This window comes from Myiozetetes cayanensis, unplaced genomic scaffold (assembly GCF_022539395.1).
Source record: "Myiozetetes cayanensis isolate MyiCay16 unplaced genomic scaffold, myiCay2020 scf158, whole genome shotgun sequence".
In the NCBI taxonomy this organism is placed as follows: Eukaryota; Metazoa; Chordata; class Aves; order Passeriformes; family Tyrannidae; genus Myiozetetes; species Myiozetetes cayanensis.
In genome coordinates, this window is record NW_026087248.1 from 48,045 (window position 1) to 66,636 (window position 18,592).

The 18,592-nt window shown below is 42.0% G+C and overlaps 1 pseudogene; it reads left to right on the forward strand.

Moving 5' to 3' along the window:
• LOC126637653 (geranylgeranyl transferase type-1 subunit beta-like) overlaps positions 1–18,592 on the forward strand; it is a 37,003-nt pseudogene that overhangs the window by 11,259 nt on the left and 7,152 nt on the right.

Genomic DNA, 18,592 nt, shown 5'->3' on the forward strand with positions numbered 1-18,592 from the left:
CTTCATTTAAACCACGATAATCCACAGTCAGTCTCCATTCTCCATTGGATTTATGTACAGACCAGATGGGGCTGTTGAAGGGTGAGTGTGTTCTACTGACCACCCCTTGACTCTCTAACTTCCTAATCATTTTATGGATGGGGATCACAGCATCTTGGTTCTTCCAGTACTGTCGCCTGTGTACAGTTGCAGTGGCTATTGGCACTTGTTGATCTTTGACTGGGAGTAGTTCCACAACAGAAGGGTCTTCTGAGAGGCCAGAAAGAGCAAACAATTGCTTGGACTTCTCTTCAATCACCGTGGTTACACCAAAAGCCCACCAGTACCCCTTCGGGTCCTTGAAGTGTTGGAGGTAGCTAGGACGAGAAAGAGGATTTTAGAAGGTGGAAACAGACAACTTCTGGTAATATGGGCCAGACGGCGTAAAGAAAAACAAAATGTTTCTGTTAGATTGTAAACTGTCTCACAGGGGAGAGCAGGTTTCTTCTGATTGGCCAATGTCCAGTCGGAGACAGTTAGCCTTTCCAATTAAGTACTTAGTAGTTATCTGAAGATTCATGTATCTCCCCTTTTTATGTATGTCAATCCCAAATCCTAACCAATGCCCTGTCCAAGTTTATGTATACCTTTCCCCTTTTTCCAGAATCTTCCTTATCTGCCTATAAAAACCTTCCATTTTGTAAAATAAATTAGATCAGCTCATAGCACCCAAAGCTGCTGTCTCTGTGCTAATTGTCTCCTGAGATCGGCCGATACCTAACATCTGGATGAGACAAAATACGATCCTGCCAGGCATATTAATAAGAACTGCAACTCAGTTGAAGGACCCCGTTGGTCTGACTGATGACCCCTGAACTCCAAACTGTGCACTTGAAGTATCCTCTTTTTAGGTAGTCCATACCAAGAATGCAAGGGCCCCATCACAATGGAATGCTTTTCCCATTGGTCTCCCGTCAAACTCATGTCAGCCTCTACCACTGACAACTCTTGAGACCCTCCGGTCACTCCAGAAATAGAAACAACCTCCGTACTCTTATGCTCCGATGGCATTAAAATACACTGGGCACCAGTATCCACCAAAGCCTGGTATCTCTGAGGATCCAGTGTGCCAGACCATCGAACCCACACAGCCCAGTAAACCCGATTATCTTCCTGGTCCCTTTCCTTCTCCTGGCAGAAGGCAGGGTCCCTCTATTGGTCTTGATCAGAGCATTCGTCGTCTGACTTTGTCTTCTTAGAGGCCTTCTTGTCATAGTCAAAGCAGACTTCCATCTATTTGTGTTTTGGTGATCGCAGTTTTCTTTTCTAAAAATTCTGTATCTACCACATTGTCGTGGTTTTGCCCTGGTTCAATTTGCTTTTACATCCTCCATACAATTATTATTAGTTGAGAGAAGGTTTATACAGACAAAAAGAGACTGAATTGAAAAAAAAGTATGAGTATTTATTATTAACAAGCTAAAACTAAAGAACTATATTTACAATAATTCTACTTAAGTAAAAGGTATTATGTATTTACAGAAGATACTTCTCCCCCCACCCCCCTTTATATTAGTTCAAGGAGAAGAAGTAGTTCTTTTCTATTCTCAGAATTCCAACTCTCTCTTTCTCTCCAGTAACTGTGCAGCACTCTCATCGCAACTGGAATTCTTTTTCCTTCTCTGTGGAGGCCTCCAGGGCTGGGTTTACCTCCCTCTTGGGTTAAAACCAAAGGCTGGGGGTTACCCAGGTCCTGAAGGGTTTTCTTCCATAGGCTTGCAAGGGGACACTTGCTTACTATGGATCTTCTTCCACAGGGTTACAGGGGATAATGGCTTGAGAGTCCACCCCTGTTCCTTATGAAGGTCTCTCCCCATGGAAGAACAGTCCTTGATAGACTTCTCTGCATGGGTTTAGTCTGGATCCCTTACTTGGATCCCAATATTCCACCTGAGACGTCTTGCTTCAGCGTGAGTTTCCTTCAGGGTCACAAATTTTCAGCACTAGTAGTATGGATTTCTCACTGAGATCCCAAGCTTATCCAAACCATCTCTCTCCAGCATAAGCATCGTCCCCTTCAAGGGTCACAAAGTCTTCAACAGGACTCTGCCTCATCCAAGTCGCTTCTGCTCTAGCATAAGGCTTTTTCTTTCTGTCAAAGTCACAAATCTCTGGTACATCCACAAGCTCCTCTGTGAACCGCATGGAGGGTCTCCTTACCCCAACAAACTTTTACAAGTGGCAGGATTTTATTTTTCAGTCTTTACCTTGCTGAAGGGAGGGAGAGCGAAAAGGAGAAAAAGCAGTTCTCCCCCCTTCGAACTTTTCTTCTTTCTCCTGCGACTGCCAGCTTTGACCTTGAAAATCTTTTATCTCTTAGCTGGAATTTCTCTGCAGCGGTTTCTGTCCAAGCAGTTCGTTTTTTAAACCTTTTTTTCTTCATTCTTTTACAGAAGAGAAGGGAGGTTTCAGTACTACACCTGCCCCCCCCGGCCCAAGCCGGGGGAGGAGGGGGCCTTGGCCTTCCTCGGGTCCGCTACTCTTCTACATGGCTGCTGCCCCTAATTTCAACTGCGCAACAAGTCTTCTCTTCCGTTTTTTTAAAGATGTAATTAGCAAAGGCGTCACTGAATTTTTTGATTGTTTTTTTTGTCCGGAAATCACCTGGACAAAACCATCATCAACCTCAGGGATGGGTTGGTGGGCAAAACCACGACACACATAGACAATTTTCTTGTCAGTGTCCTCTTGTTTCAGTTCCCTCACTCTTGCTTCAAGCTTGGAATTGGGTTCACCATCCCACTTCCTCATGTTTTCTCCCTTGCTCCGTAGGTATTCCCATAGTTGGTTATGTGACCGACACCTAGGGTTTTCTTTCCTTCAACATGTGAATGACGAGACTGAGATATTCCTTAAATGGGTATCTTACCCTCATAGCATGGAGGATTTGGAGCCAAAGACTGGACTCCATTCTCTCCTTTCCCATTTCTTGTTCTATCACATGATATCGGGCAAGAGATCCCAATTTTTGTGCTTCATGACCTTCAAGTTCATGACTACTAACCCCACTGCCCCAGCATTGCACAAGCCAGGCGAGAATTCGTTCACCAGGCAAGGGACTATAAGCTCTTTGTAAATCTCGAATCTCTCTTGGGGTCAGTGATCGTGTAATTTCCCGCATTATTTCCTGTCCATCTCTCCTGCGTAGAATCTTCTCCACTTCCCTTTTTACTCTTACCTGGAGCTACTCCCACCTCCTCTTTGCCTCTCCCACATGGAGGTGGGGACTGAGAGTTCCATGGGGATGAGCTTCTATGCTGTTCACACTGTGGAGGTGGACTTCTACGTCATTCATGCCGTGGGGATGAACTTCTATGTTGTTCACCATATCTAATGGTTGGAGATAGCGAATAGTCTTCTGGGTGCTGGGATAAGGGTCTCATCAAGTCATCTGTTCCCTCCAATGTAGGTTTAACGTAGGGAGGTGAACCCGCACCTCCAAAAGAAGATTGGGTCTGGAGGGGTAGGAATAATTCTCCTTCAAGTTGAGGGAAGCGCTTTGGCCCCTTCTTTACATCTCCCTCTCTATCAGCTACTCCTTCGTCCATTGTTGCCACTCCTTCTGTTGCTGCTGCCTGCATGGACAGGATAAGTCCTTCTGCTCCTCCTTCTTCTTCTTCCACAGGTTCAAATCGCGGAGATGGGTCTGTAGGTTCTGCAGTCTCCGTCCACGTCTTCTTTCTCTTTATAGGGGCAACAATGACTTTCTGGTTTTTAGTTTGAGCCCCAGTTCTAGTGGACTTAGTAGAAACGGCATTGACTTTAGGTTGTGTTTTGGCCCCACTTCCTGTAGACTCAATAGAAACATCACTGGTCTCAGGTGGCATAGTCTGAGCTCCTGTCCCTGCCTTACCTTTTGAAAGTGGTCTACGGTAGCCCAATAAGCACTAGCCAGGCCCCAACACAAAGTAGAGAATCGCATATTCGGATCCTCGTAGGAAAACCACCCTTCTATTAGACAACCAACCATCTCATCAGAATCAAATTCTTGTTCTGGTGTGAACTCTCAATTAATGGGGGTACCACATGCCCTACCAATTTACTGACATCTACCCAGGCTCCATACCACCCAGGAGTTGGCCTGTCCGAAGCCCTTTCTAAAGTTCCAGTGAGTCCCTTTGAGGTACGACCTTTCCTACAACAGGGAAAGCAACACAACACCATTCTTCCAATTTTAAATAACACTTCCATTACCTTCATCAGTAATAGGATTGTTGCTTAACGATTTAAGTAAAAATTGGAGTCAAGTTTCACCATGGGCATCTCCATTAACAGACTGTTGGGGAGCCCAGCTCTCTGTAAACTGAGATACCGAAGATGGAACACCTACACCTGGTAGAGGGTCAACCACGGACAGAAAGGACTGTAACACAGAATGGGTTTCCTGTCAAGAATGTTGACCTATTGTGTTCAGACATGTGGCTGTGTGTCCAATCATGAGTTGTTATGTTAGTGGTAAACCAATGGTGCGTGTACATGTGTCACCTAGAACTGTATAAAAGTAGCTGCACAGTTGTAATAAAGCAACTGGTATCCTGAAGCCTTGACCCACGACACCAGACCTTTGATGTCAAAATCAAGGAAAGGGAAACACTCCTCCCATTCATCCCCAGTTGGGCATTTCCCTATAAGGTAGCCCAGGACAGGTACAAATATATCTAACACCACGAAACAGGTAGGTAAAATAGCCATTGTTATATTATTCTTTCTCTCTGTTCTTAAACAAAAGGAATGTTTATATAAACAAACCTCTCTTGGCAGCTTTCCTGGTAACTGTTCCAAAACAAACCGGGATAACCAAAACAATCCCACCACTGCCACCAAAAATCTGTGATGGTTCGGACTTGGTTCCCTGCCAAATGCCCAAACTCACAGTAACAACTCCTTCCCCCTCCCTTTTTTTCTTAGGGCAAAGGGAAAAAAAAAACTATAAAAAAATTGAAGAACCCGAAATCAATTTAATTATATAAAAATATGTTTACATATATTACAGTTATATACAATTAAAAATACTATGTACACAGTGAAGGGGATCCAAACATCCCTAAAGGGAAAGGGGAAAAAAGGGACAAAAAGGGACAAAACCAGGACAGATGTGTACAATCAAACCCAAGAACTAACAAAATAAAGAACTAGCAAAACAAATCTCACCACATCCCTCAGAAAAACAAAATCGCCAGACACGACCAGCACTCTCCAACCTCCCGCATGGTAGACCAGCAGTCACTGCAGGCCTCAGCCTCTAGATAAGCAAGACCAACGCAAGGACCCACTGCTCCTGAACCTCGCCGGAAGAGAAGAAAGTGAGGTCTTTAATCTCCAACTTATTTATACCCTGATTTACGTAAAAATCGTATGGAATACTGGGTACATGGCCACTTCCTTGGTTACGAGTTGGCTACTAGGAATGCCTAGACCAAAACTATCACAATGTTCCTGATTACAATAATCAATTGCACACAGTAAACCTGTTCTACATGTTTGTAACATGTATGGTTTTAATGTACAGAATGATATCTCTTATACTTGACCCTCTATTTTATATTCCCCACTTAAGTGTGCCAGCTAGCCACCAGAGGGAAAGGAGAGTGCTTTGCACCTCTCTGGGGTAGAATTGCTACTTGGGCAGAAGTCAACTTCTAGTACAGCAGATATTTTCATACCTATTAAAACATATTTTACTGCACCAAAGGGGAAGGATGCACAAAGGCCAGAACCTGACCTAACATCTTGTCCAGATGGAAACAACAAGTGAGTTGTTTGAGGGAAAAGAGAAACTTTTCTAGTGTTATCCCAGTATATTAGACTTAGTTTTTATTTCTTCAACCAAATCTTTTATTAACTAAAAAAAATATAATTAAATTGTCTCTTTTTATATTCTTTTTATATGTAATGAATAAATGTGTGTATTTGCATTTCTAGTTTGGCTTAATATAATTCAAAGCCCCTAGATAACATACAGTGCTTGAAAGACTGTCATAGATAAAAACATTATAACTAGCTTTTCAAACCAAATAGAGGCTTATCAGGAAACAAATCACAGCATCAATCATCTTTGTAAACGTCCTGAGAGAACACTACATTGTATCTAGATAACCTAAATATAACAATTTTAAAATCTTTTCAGAGTTTCCAAAGAATGTAACCATTAGAAAAAAAATTGATTGCAAGTAATTTTAATCTTTTATATTAGAAATTGTAATGATAATTATATTTATACATACATTGGAATTTGATCCTCAAGTTGGGCAGGAAAGCCATATGAGCTATGAAGATTTCTAGGGAAGAAAAGAATTCTGCTAAGAGAAGTAGATTCTACAATAGTAACTCAAATCAATGTATACTGTGACACGTGAAAGAATGTAAACATTAACATATTTGAATAAAGACCAGTGTCATGACATTACTGGAAATAAGGTTGTTCAAGCCCCTAAATGTTAATAGTTCTATTAATTTTCCTTAGCTTGGTTAGAATCAAATCTTCTGAAAAGAAAATCTAATGTAGGTTTAGGTTACATTCATGTAAATACTATAAATAGAAGTAGACAACATTTTGAAAGTAGAAATAATGTAATTCCTAAAGTGCTTTTTATACTTTCTAATGGGCTATAAAATCTATAATGAAAGAAACTTTTCTTTTGGTTTCTGTGCTGTGCTGGAAGGTAGCGAGAATGATATGAGGTTTGTGTACTGTGCTTCCTGCATCTGCTACATGCTTGATAACTGGTCAGGCATAGATACAAAAAAAGTAGTAGACTACATTAGAAGAAGTATGGTGAGTATTCTTAATGTGTTATTTCTCAATGCATTTTCAAGTTAATAGCTCTAGTTCTTTACTATGACTAAAAATCTATCCATCCAAATAGAAATATTACAGTAATTTTATTTTCTATTTCTACTTCAGTGAGTTGAAAATGAAAAGTACATTCCTTTTTGTATTTATATTTTCATTGTAATGTTTGTATTAGCAAACTAATCGTATTGATTGTATATGTTTGCTGCAATTTAAATTAAATCTGATCTTTTTCATTAAAATTCAATTCAAATTGAAAGCAAGTTTTAAAAAAATGAGGCCTGAAGTTCCTATAACTTTAAAAAATGCATAAGTAAAACATTGTGTCACTAAGATCTTCAAATTTCAATGAGCTCTAGACTTGTTTTTTAAAATCATATACAGAATCAATGGAAAAACTAATTATTGACATCAAATCAAGTTTATTAAATGTTCCCAGTCCATTACATCCCCTTACAGCACAGTAAGGATCTAAAAAAGTCATAAAAACTGCTTGTATTGAAACAACATTGATTTGTGCCAAGAGTTTTTTGAGACATAGGTTCATAATTTAACTAGATTAAAATGTGGGATGGTCTGATAATAATTTTTCTAATTTTTCTAATAAACTGATAAATTATAATGTCTGTAAAAGTGATTTGCTTCTTAAGTAACTGGTTTGTGGATTTTTTCTTTAGTCTTATGATAATGGTCTGGCACAAGGAGCTGGACTGGAATCTCATGGTAAGAATGTTAACACGTTCTATACCCATTATAAAGACTGAAATTGCAAAATGCTGTAAGAAGTTCAGACTATGTCATGCTTTTCCTTCTTTTCTGGTTTTAAGGAAGCGGGAAGAAGAGGTGCAAATCCAAAACATGCCACAGAATATGATGCCATCTTCTCCACCTTAATATTAGACCAGATGGGCTCTTAATATATCAATTCTGTAATTCTTACCTCATGAATGTTTTGTTGAGACATGTTGGTTGTAGTTCTTGTCTCTTGCTGACAGAGCATCCTATTTCTGCATGTACCATTATTATTCTGTGGATTTATCTGAAGAGATCTTGTGGAATGCACTTGATAATTTCCAGTTTCAGTAGATATCAATAAAGCCTAGAAACATTTACTCTGCTAGATTAAAGTATCCATTGGAGACTCAAATCTTGAAGCTGCAGTTAATTTTTTTAAATAGGTGGTAAGGGATTTTAGCAGCAGTTGCCTCCTAGAGTAGCACCGACCCATGTCTTCCTTCTGTCTGGAGCCCAACCCTGTGTGCCTGGAGACCCAGGGTCTCTGCCCGGACTGAGAAACTGAGCTGTTGCTTTCCTGCACGCAGCTTAAACCAATAGCAAAGTTGAGTATCTATCCAACAGACACACACACAGGGCACACTTTTAAGATAACTGTAAAAAGGATGAAGAAGTGCTCTCAGACCAGTTAATATGTTCATCACAAAAAGCTTTCTGGAAGACCACTATGTGCTGATTAGGAACATAGTTTTCTTCAGTTTTCTTCAGATGTTCTTTTTCATAGATTCAAAGTCAGTCTAATTCATATGCTGTTCATTGATGACATAAGCCTGCATATCATATAGTGATAGGACAAGAGGTAATGGCTTCAAACTGAAAGAGGGCAGGTTTAGATTAGATGTTAGGAAGAAATTCTTTACTGTGAGGGTGGTGAGGCACTGGAACAGGTTACCCAGAGAAGTTATGGATGCCCCATCCCTAGAAGTGTTCAAGGTCAGGTTGGAAGGAGCTGTGAGAAACCTGTTCTAGTGGAAGGTGTCCGTACCCATGGCACGGAGTTGGAACTAGATGATCTTTAAGATCCCTTCCAACACAAACCATTCTATGATTATATATTGGAATGAAGAGTATGAACAAAATTTTATACTATTACACTTGTTTTTAATGCCTGATCTAACCTGTTTAACATTAGCTAATATGTTACTATTCTACCCTGTGGTATAGCCACACTTTCAGGTCTAAGTTAATATAGAATATGGTCAGTTTATATATAGTGTAGTTCTAAACAATATTCAGTCTTTAGAATGCCCTACACATGCAATGTTGATTGTTAAGGGATGTTAGGAATGGTTGCCTGCTCCAGAAGCTGTTGCCCAGGACTCCTGCCTGCCTGGTTGCTGAAGCCCAGTCCAGGGACTTGGGGTCTCTACCCAGGTTGAGGGACACAGTTGTCGCTTTCCTATTTGTGAATTCAACCAATAACAAAGTTGAGCATGTATCTCAAATACTCACACACAGAGGACACTGACAAGGTCACCTTCTCAGTGGTACCCTATTTCCCTGCCCTGCTTGGGGCAGCAGGGGGGGTAAATGAGTTGGAAATGAAGTTGAGCCTGGGAAGAAGGGAGGGGTGGGGGAAGGTGTTTTTAGATTTGTTCAAATTTCTTATTATCATATTCTATTCAACTAGCAATAAATTAAAATAATTTCCCTAAGTAGAATGTGGTTTGCCCATGATTGTAATTGGTGAGTGATCTCCCTGTTCTTTTCTGGACCCACAAACTTTTCATATTATTTTCTCCTCTTGTTCTGTTGAGGAGCGGGGTACGATAGAGCAGCTTGGTGGACATCTGGTGGCCAGCCAAGGTTAACCCACACCACTTACCAGTTGCTGTCATAGGCAAAACAGACTTGACTTAGGGAACATTCATGTAATTTCTTGCCAGTTGTGGTTTTACCCCAGTAGGCAGCTAAGGCCCACATAGTTGCCCACTCACTCCCCCACCAGTGGGATCGGGGAGAGAATTGGAAGGGTAAAAGCTAGAAAACTCATGGGTTGAGATAAAGACAGTTTAATAGGGAAAGCAAAAGCTGCTCACACAAGTAAAGTAAAATAATGAATTCATTCACTGCTTCCCCATGGGCAGGCAGGTGTTCAGTCATCTCCAGGAGAGCAGGGCTTTATCACGCGTAACAGTTACTTGGGAAGACAAAGACCATCACTTCCCAAGTGCCTCCAGCATAGTCACTTGTCATAGTTCATATTTTTTAGCAAGGAATTTTTCTTTCCTTTCCTCCTGCCATGTGTGTGTGCTCTGTATATTGCCCATTAGTTGAACAAAAGAACAGGCTTGAGCCCCTAATGGCAGAGATTTGTTTCCTTGACAACGAAGCGGGGGAGTTGGCTGGTGTGTGACTGGAAGGGAGTGGAGGTTGGGGGGACAGGGGAGTCTCTCTCTCTGCCGGGGTGAGAGGCTGCTGCGGGCTGCAGACACTGCCGGGTTCCTTTGTCTCTTTCTTGTCGGAGGGGAGTTCTGGCTGCTGCTCTTGGTTCGGCTGTGGCTGGTTGCAGGCCCTGCTTACAGCAGACCCTAATCAGCTGAAGTTTGTGAGTTTTCTTCCATTGGGAGAACTTTCTGTTTTATTGCTGTTGTTTTCCTTCCCCTTCTTCCCCCCCCCCCCACCTGGCGGCAACCAAGGATCTCACAGCGCCGCCTGGTGACGGGCACTGGACATTACAAGTTCTACTCCTTCAGTGATCCAACAGCGCCACCTGGTGACTACAATAAGACACTACAAGTTTTTTACACCTTCAGTGACCCAACAGTGCCACCTGGTGAATGGTACAGGACATTACAAATTTTGGATCTCCAGTGACCCGATGGCGCCCCCTGTTGACTGTGGTTGGAACCGCACCAAAGGGTGCAAGAAATTGAACTATTTTCCTTTTGCCAGTTTATCGGTTTTGTTCTTGAAGGGGATTATTGGTGGGTATAGGAGTATTACTTAGTTATTTTACTTGTTTTTTTCGTGTTCCTGTTAATACACACATACCTTTTAATAAAGGGCTGTTATTTTCCCTTTTCCATAATTTGTTTTCCTTCAATCGAAGCCTCTTAATTTTGGATTTATAATTGCTTGGAAAGAGAAGTTTGGGTCTTTTCCTCCTAATCCATCCTCAGCAAAAGACCCTTGTCTCATTTAAACTGGGACATCACTCAAGGGGGCAGCATGAGAGACAGAGAAGGTTTTGACTCTGTGTAAGCACTCCTCAGCAATAACAAGAATATGGGTGTGTTATCAACACTGTTATGGTCCCAAATTCAAAGCACATCACCATAGGGACTGTTATGAAGAAAATTAACTCCATACTAGCCAAACCGCAGCAGATCAGGGGGGATGGAGAGTGGGGGGTTATGGACAATTCATACCACTTTGTTGCTCCTTTCTCCTCACACCTTTTCACTGATTCAGATCCGGTCCTTCCTCCATGCTTCAGCCCTTGAGGATAAGCATGCTCCAGCATGGGTTTTCCACAGCCTGCAGCTTCCTTCAGAGCATATCCACATCAGTTCTGGCATAATCCTTTACTCTTGCTGCAGGGGGACAACATGCTTCATCATGGTCTTTTCCACACCAAAAAGTGCCTGGAGCAGCTCCTCCCTCTCTTTCTTCACTGACCTTAGTGTCTGCGGGGTTGTTTTTCATGCTCTTTTTTTTCTTCCTCCTCTATCACAATTGATGTGCAGTGTTTTTTACTGTTTCATAAATATGTTATCACAGATGTCATAGAATCATAGAATTGTTTAGGTTGGAAAAATTGATTACACTGGCATCTTATCAACACCCTTCTAGTTGCCAATGCAAAGCACAGCACTGTGAGGGCTACTACGGGGAAATGAACACCATCTCAGTCAGACCCAATACAATCTCCACCCCTTATTCCATACCATTTACGTCATACTCAGATCCCATATCTATTTCTCACGCTTGCACATATCTTATTCTATGGTCTTCTTCCACCCCTCCAGATTTTGGGCTCCATTCTATTGCTGTGAACACCTAAAAAGCTACACAGACACAGTTAAGCATTACTGCTGGACCAAACTGAATCCGGTAGAGAACTTTTTTTTATTTATTTATAACGTTACATTTTATCACACTTGGTAGAGGGATATGCAAACTACAGGAAGAGGGGAATGCATGGAACTATTTTCCACACAACTCCACATTTTCCAAACTACACTTTTTTCAAACTATACAAACTCTTCACTAACGAACTGCAACATACTGTTACTATTAATTAACTAATCAATACATAGTCCTTGAGTGGAACTACTATAAACAGTCCTTTTGCTTCAGAATTGCCTCTGGTTTCAGGCATATGTAGCATGGTATCCTTTCTCTGAAGTTAGCAACTTCTTAGCAGCTCCTTTTCTGTCTCACTCAAGCCCCAAGGTCATTTGTTGAATTCCTTAGTTATCTCTGGAGCCTGCTGCTGAACACCTGCTTCTGCTCCTAGACATTGGAATGGGTACTCAGGGCAGGAGAAGGAATCGATTGTTGGGCACCAACACCAGCCAGACTCGGGTCATTGTCACACTCTCCTTGCTCCTCCAGAATTTGTTCTTCATTGTTTTGCAATTTTACTTCTTTCACGGGTCGAGGCAGGACACGACACAAACCCTTATGGATCCAGAGGTTGGAACACTTTATTGCACAATGTCTGCTATTTTTATACACTTTTAGGCTACACATGTTAACTCTTTATTGGTCCCCAAATTACATAAATATCCTTCCATTGGCCGCTAACAACGTTATATAACTCTGCTTACTGTGCGTGTCAGTCAACTATGACTCAGCACATTTTACCGGAAAACCATATTGTTACATCTTCCAGGTCCGGGTGTAATTCTCCCCTGAAAAAAGGTTCCTACTTAGCTTTAACTCTTCCAGAATCCCCCAGACCAGCTGGGGGAAAACCACCACAACTTCCTGCGACATACAACTTAGAACACAGATTATCTTTCCCCCAAAGTTAAATCTCCTTGAGACACACACCAGGTCTCCCCATCTTCCCACATTACCCACCAGGTACACCCTGGTCCCTAAGCAAAGACAATCCCATGGATGGGTTTACCTTTTCTCATGGGAGGAGAAACCCACACTGACTTCCCCAGCCACTTCCCCATGTGTAGTACTGGGACTTTATCCCCTCCAACAGTGTGTAGGGGTTTTGTTTGAGCAGAACCAGGGCAGTTGGCAGATCCCCTAGTGTTGACCAGCCAAGTGGTTTCTGCTAAATTTGCCTCCCAATGCTTCCATGTCCCAATACCTAATGTTCTTAACATAGTCTTCAACGGTCCCTTATACCTCTCAATCTTTCCAGAGCCTTGGGGGTGATAAGGGATGTGATAGATCCACTCGATGCCATGTTTCTTTGCCTAAGAACTTATAAGATTATTCCAAAAGTGAGTCCCATTATCTGATTCAATCCTCTCTGGGGTCCCATGTCACCACAGAATGTGCCTCTCAAGGCCCCCCTGCTACCAAGACCTTGTCAAATACAACCCATATACCTTTTAGAGATAGTTCACTAGTGAAGGCACAGGCATGACATTCTGTAAACTCACAAGCACATGCACATTTGTGAATTCCCCAAGCACCAGCATGGCCCCTCTGTCCATATGTGTCACTCAACATTACTGGGACAGACAGATTCTTTTAAAGATCCTTGGTAGAATGAGAATTGGTCACAGGGTTGTAGATATATTTAGAGTTTTTGGGGAAATACAGACAATCAGCGTCCCCCAACCCCAGCAGTCAGCACCAGGCACATGGACTGCGACCTGCAAGCCTGCTCCAGCCATTGGTGCTGAGCCCCTCACTTTTCTCAATAAGTCTGGTCTCTCCCAGTAGCTGCTTTTTTGGGGTGCACCTCATTCCTGCCTCAGTGGCCAAGAGCCTCACCTACTCCAGTAACTGACACTATAGCCCAGGGGCACCTACAGCCCTGGTTTGACTCCTCCAGTAGCTGGCACCAAATCCACTTATACAGGTCTCCCCAGTAGCTGACACTTAGCCCTTGAGGCACGCATGCACATGGAATATGGAGAAAGTTTATGCAGAGAGATAGTTAAGAAATGTTCTCTGGGGTACCTGCATGTACATCAATTCTCACAGGCAGAGTTCAATCAGACAAGTGTATTGACCAGTGCCATTTTAGATGTGACTTCTTGAGGGAAGAGTAATTGATGTCATCTACCTGGATTTGTGCAAAGCATTTGACACTGTCCCACATAACATCCTTGCCTCTAAACTAGAGAGACATGGGTTTCATGGGTGGACCTCTTGGTGGATAAGGAATTGGTTGGATGGTTGCATGCAAAGAGTTGTCAATAGCTCAATGTCCCAGTGGAGACCAGTGATAAGTGGTGTTCCTCAGGGGTTGGTATTGGGACCAGCACTTTTTAACATCTTTGTTGGTGACATGGACAGTGAGATTGAGTGCAGTCTCAGCAAGTTTGCCATTGGCACCAAGTTGTGTGGTGAGGTCAACGTGGGTAGGACCATCCAGAGGGATCTGGACAGACTTGAGAGGGGGGTCTGTGCGAACATCATGAAGTTCAACAAGGCCAAGTGCAAGGCCCTGCACCTGGGTCAGGGCAATCCCAAACACAAATGCAGGTTGGGTGGAGAAAGGATTGAGAGCAGTCCTGGGGAGAAGGACTTGGGGATGCTGGTGGTTAAGAACCTCAAAATGTCTTGGCAATGCATGCTTGCAGCCCAGAAAGCCAGTTGTATCCTGGGTTACATCAAAAACAGCACAGCCAGTAGGTCAAGGGAGGTGATTCTGCCCCTCTACTGTTCTCTTGTGAGACCTCGCCTGGAGTACTGCATTCAGCCCAAGGGCCCCTAACACAAGAAAGACATTGACCTGTTGGAACAAGTCCAGAGAAGGGCAACCCAGATGATTGCAAGGTTGGAACACCTGCTATGAAGATAGGCTGAGAGACTTGGGGTTGTTCAGCCTGGAGAAAAGAAGGCTCCAGAGGGACCTTATAGCACCTTCCAGTAGCTGAAGAGGACCTACAAGAAGGTTGGAGAGGGTCTTTTTATAAGGACATGGAGTGACAGGACAAGGGGGAATGGCTTTAAACTGAAGGAGAACAGGTTTAGATTAGATATTAAGAAGAAATTCTTTACTGTGAGGGTGATGAGGCACTGGAACATTTTACCCAGAGAGGTTGTGGATGCCCCACCCCTGGAAGTGTTCAAGGTCAGACCAGATGGGGCTTTGAGCAACCTGGTCTAGTGGAAAGTGTCCCTGCCCATGGCAGGAGGTTGAAACTAGATGATCTTTAAGGTCCCTTCCAATCCAAACCATTCTATGATTCTATGGTTCTATGATTCTATGACTAGTCCTTTTTATACCCTTTTCTGTCTACTCCCATTTTGTTCTTTCCTGCTCCCCCTTCCCCTGCACATTCCCTCATCTGTTTGCACAGTTACACTGACCTCCCCTTCAACATCCTGGACCCTCAGGTTTGCATCCTTATCAGTTGCAAAGTCTCAGTTTTACTGTGGTTTCTTGATAGCCCATCAATTAGTGTGACTGACCAGGTTTGTTTCCATTATGTTTGTCTGTCAGGTTTGCATCTCTGTTTTATTTATGGATTCCCCCTTTTCATCATTTGACAAGGTCCTTGATCAGATCATCTTAATAGAATAAATATTCCCACACTACATATATCTGTATGAATTAGTGACTGACCTGGTTTGGTCCTCGTCACTGCCTCCCTTATTGTTTTTTTGATCAGGTTTCTGTTTCTGTGTATTTTCTTGTTTATGGTTTCTTCCCTTTTCTTATTATCTCCTTTTGCATTGAAAAGGTCCTTGATGAGATACCCTTAAAGGAACAGACTCTTTCCTTCCACATACTGTTAAAATACTGACACTCACATGGATATGAACAGCACAGCCTGATGTTGTTCCTCATTTCCACCCAATCAAGATAATCAGTCCATCCAGCAGCTGGTTCCTAGACCCCTGGTAAATTTGAAAAACTTAAATGATACCCCTACATATTTTAAAATGTAGTTAAATAAGTTGCTGTAGAATGCTAGCAATAACAAACATCATTACTTCAGTATCCCTCCTACATTTCAACATCGGAGTGAAATGTAATCCTAGATTTCATGGGGTTTTCTAGTGCCATAATAGTGTAACACCGGCTATTGGTCCCCACGTCTCATATCAACAGCTTACTTCAAGGTTGTAATTATATAATTACAGATAATAGACTAAAAATAAGCTTTGACGGGTTTTTAAAAGTTATGTCAATGATACAGAGACAGACAATATGAGTTTCTCTTCTAATTTCAAATTTTATTTTGCAGTTTCCTTGACAATAAAAAAGTCCTTAAAAGCATAATTTGTTTTTTTGCTACAACAACTGGAATCCTCTATTTTTTTTTCATAGCATTAATCATGTCTTTTGGGATTTGCAGGGTTTTTTTGTTTGTTGCTTACTACTTGTCAGACATTTACCCTTCAGTTTGTTTTTCTTCTCTGGGGAGTTGTGTCTGTGACTGCCTTTGGCATCTCTGCTTCAGTCTGATAGTCTGATTGCTGGTTTCCCATTAGCTTTCTTGTGCAAGTAATGCATCAAGAAATGTCTTCTGTTGCGTTACCATTTACTCATTCCTGTTGTATACTTTTTAGTAATTAATTGGTTTAATTTATATTAGTTAAAATTCTGATTGAGATCTGTCATAGTTCTGATTTCAGCAAAGAATTTTCTTTCCCTCCTCTCCGCGTGTGCTCTGTGGATGAGCCATCAGGTGAACAAAGAAATCGGCCAGGCCACTAATGGTCGAATTTAGTCTCCTAGCAACGAAGAGGGAGGACTTGGGGGGGGGCTACTGGGGGGTGTGACTGGAAGGGGGTGGAGGCTGAGAGGGAGCGGAGCCTCTCTCTCTGCCCTGGGGAGCCTGATGCGGGCTGCAGACACTGCTGGGTTTCTTTGTCTCTTTCCTGTTGGAGGGGAGTTTTGGTTGCTGCTCTTGGCTCAGCTGTGGCTGGCTGCAGGCCCTGCTTACAACGGACCCTAATCAGCTAAGTTTGTGAGTTTTCTTCCATTGGGAGAACTTTCTGTTTTATTGCTGTTGGTTTTCCTTCCCTCTCCCTCACCTGGCGGCAACCAAGGATCTCACAGCGCCGCCTGGTGACGGGCACTGGACATTACAAGTTCTACTCCTTCAGTGATCCAACAGCGCCACCTGGTGAATGGTACAGGACATTACAAATTTTGCATCTCCAGTGACCCGACAGCGCCCCCTGCTGGCTGTGGTTGGAACTGCACCAAAGGGTGCAAGAAATTGAACTATTTTCCTTTTGCCAGTTTATCGGTTTTGTTCTTGAAGGGGATTATTGGTGGGTATAGGAGTATTACTTAGTTATTTTACTTGTTTTTTTCGTGTTCCTGTTAATACACACATACCTTTTAATAAAGGGCTGTTATTTTCCCTTTTCCATAATTTGTTTTCCTTCAATCGAAGTCTCTTAATTTTGGATTTATAATTGCTTGGAAAGAGAAGTTTGGGTCTTTTCCTCCTAATCCATCCTCAGCAAAAGACCCTTGTCTCATTTAAACTGGGACAAGATCATACAGACTTCAGTGAAAAACTGGGTATCTTAAAACATTGCATAAACAACTATTTCCTCATAGGTGGCTCTACATTTTTTGGCATTGCATCACTGTGTTAATGGATAAACTGGAGGAAGTTTTTTCAGAAAAAGAACTGAACAGGATAAGAAGATGGTGTATAATGAGACAGCAAAATGGCTACCACGGATGACCCAACAAACCTGTAGACACCTGCTATTCCTTTTGGGTGGGAGCAACTTTGAAGGTAGTGTACAGAAAACCTACAGGATAATTATTGACCTGGTTTTATTTCTTAAACTATCTTGTGTTATTTGGAAGAATTACATAGCTGGTAACACACGCAGGATCACTCTCGAGGAGAAAAGACAATGCAGAAAGAATCGCGTCTCGTCAATATTACCTGGGGAGTCTTTCTGCTGTACCTTCTGCAACTGGACTTGTCTATCTCGCATTGGCCTTTTTAGCCATCAGTGCGCTTGTAGCAAGTGTGGGTAGAGCCCTTCTCAAATCTTCGTTTGCAAAGCCTAGCCATGATATGATGATGTCATGATAGTTAGTGCAAATACAAGAATATGCAAAGATCACTATAAAGTTTTTTCATCTTGAAAAAATGCAGGATAAGGAGGTTTAAAAAATTAGTGCTATATTGCACTACTTATCTGTCTAAATAGACATATTTTAATATTTAAAAATATATTCAAGTCTATATATTACTGTAACATTCTAACTTCTTTTCAGCTCTTGAACATATTCCAGTATACACATTTTGAGAGAAACCGGAATTACATTCTGTCAACTCAAGATCATCTTGGTGGTGGATTTGCAAAGTGGCCAGATAGCTGTTGCAGTGCTTAACTAATAAAAACCACCATGAACAAACCATACTAATAGGCCTCAGTCTGTCTTAGCAAGAGGCCTGCTTGCAGGTTGTGGGAAAAGTACTGGCATTGATATCAGGCTGCAAGAATGTAAACTATTGAGATAATAAGGAGGAGTTTTTGGTGAAAGACAATGATTTCATGCCTCATGCACAGCGCCTGTACCCAATGATAAGGGGGTTAGAGATACATGTTTGCCTAGTGATTTACAACATTTAACCAATGGTTTGAAGGTGCTTGAGGGTATTTAAGAGCCTAGGTTATGTAAATAAAGTGGAACATTTGCTTAAATCATATTGGTTTGCGTGCGTTTGTTCACCAAAGAGCTCCTCCACCAACAGATAGCCATCCAGGTAATTCTACTTTTCAAAATTATAGTGTCTTTTAAGTGACAAATATATTCCAGCAAACACCTAAGAAGTGCAAGAGAGGTTTTTTTCCCCAGTCTCCCTCAAATAATGGAAAAAATAAACCTTA